The sequence below is a fragment of the Myotis davidii genome, unplaced genomic scaffold (genome assembly GCF_000327345.1).
Source record: "Myotis davidii unplaced genomic scaffold, ASM32734v1 scaffold123, whole genome shotgun sequence".
NCBI classification, from domain to species: Eukaryota; Metazoa; Chordata; class Mammalia; order Chiroptera; family Vespertilionidae; genus Myotis; species Myotis davidii.
The window spans coordinates 1,328,164-1,329,772 of NW_006295391.1; the positions used below are offsets into that span (position 1 = coordinate 1,328,164).

Genomic DNA, 1,609 nt, shown 5'->3' on the forward strand with positions numbered 1-1,609 from the left:
TAAAATGCTGGTACAACAGGATATCCACACACAAAAGAATGAATTTGGACTCCTACATCATACTGTGTATAAAAATGAACTCAAATGGTACCCAAATATAACAGCTGAGAGTGTAAAATTCTTAGAAGTTAAACATAGTTGTTAATCTTGGTGACCTTAGATTAGGTAACAGTTTAATATGCCACTAAAAGCACAAGCAACTAAAGAAAAAATAGAGTTCATGAAAAGTTAAAAACTTGTATGTCAGAGGACACTATCAAGAAAATGGAAAGTCAGCCTACAGAATGTGAGCAAGTGTGTAAATCATACACCTATCAGGGCTAGTACTCAGAATATGAGAACTCCTACAACTCAACAATAAACCCTACCTGTATTGAAATGGACAAAGGATTTGAATAAACAGTTCTCCAAAGAAGATACACAAATGGCAGGTATGCACATGTACAGATTCTCCACATGAACAGATGCTCAATATCACTAATCACTGGGGAAATCACAACCACTAGATACAACTTCACCTCCACTAAGATGGCTGTAACAATGCAAATTAAAAAAAGAAGACAGCAGCAGTGCTGGTGAGGATGTGAGGACATTGGAGCCTTCATACATTCCTGTTGGGACTATAAAATGGTGCAGCTGCTATGATGAACAATTTGACATTTTCTCAAGTTAACAAAAACTTGTACAGTGGGGCCTTGACTTATGAGTTTAATTCGTTCGGAGACCAAGCTCATTAAGGAGCTCGTTAACTCAAATTACTCTGTCAACTCAATGCAAAAAATCCGCCCAGAGACAGCTGGTATCTTAAAAAACTCGTTAGTCGGGACACTCGTAAGTCAAGGCCCCACTGTACATGTATGTTCAATGCATTATTACGCATAAAAGCCAGAATATGGAAATAACTTAAATGTCCAATTAATTAATGGATGAACAAATGTGATGTATCCATATAATGGACTACTACTTGGGCATAAAAAGAAATGAAGTACTGATATGTGCCATCCTATGGAACCTTGAAAACATTATACTAAGTGAAAGAAGCCAGACACAAAAGGTCATTTATTGTATGATTCCATTTTTATAAAATGTCCAGAATAGGCAAATCCATAGAGGTAGAAAAGTAAATTAGTGATTACCAAGGGATGAGGAAAGAGGGTTTCTTTGTTTGGAGTGATGGCAATGTTCTGGAATTAGGTAGTGGTCATGGTGAATATACGAATCACTCAATTACCGTATTTGCCGGCGTATAAGACGACTGGGCGTATAAGACGACCCCCTAACATTTCCACTCAAAATACAGAGTTTGTTATATACTCGCCGTATAAGACTACCCCCTCTTCCGCACACCTTCCACACACCAAATAAAAGGTAAAACAATATCAGATTTGATTTTAACATTTTAATTTATATTCAAATGCTTATGACATGCAGGAAAACTGTCACAAGGCTGTATGTAATCAAACATATACATAAAACAGTGCAAGTTTATTACCGGTAAACATACCGGTAATTCACTAAAGAAAACACACTCTATAGACTGGTACCGTAGATGCTTCTCAGGAACACAGGCAAGCAGCCCACAACCTAGAGGGACTGTCAATGATAGAAG

At 37.2% G+C, this 1,609-nt stretch overlaps 1 protein-coding gene across 1 annotated transcript in view; it reads left to right on the forward strand.

Moving 5' to 3' along the window:
* Positions 1 to 1,609, forward strand: part of GNB4 (guanine nucleotide binding protein (G protein), beta polypeptide 4) — an 18,862-nt gene that overhangs the window by 5,380 nt on the left and 11,873 nt on the right. The gene's annotated exons all lie outside the window — the stretch shown is intronic.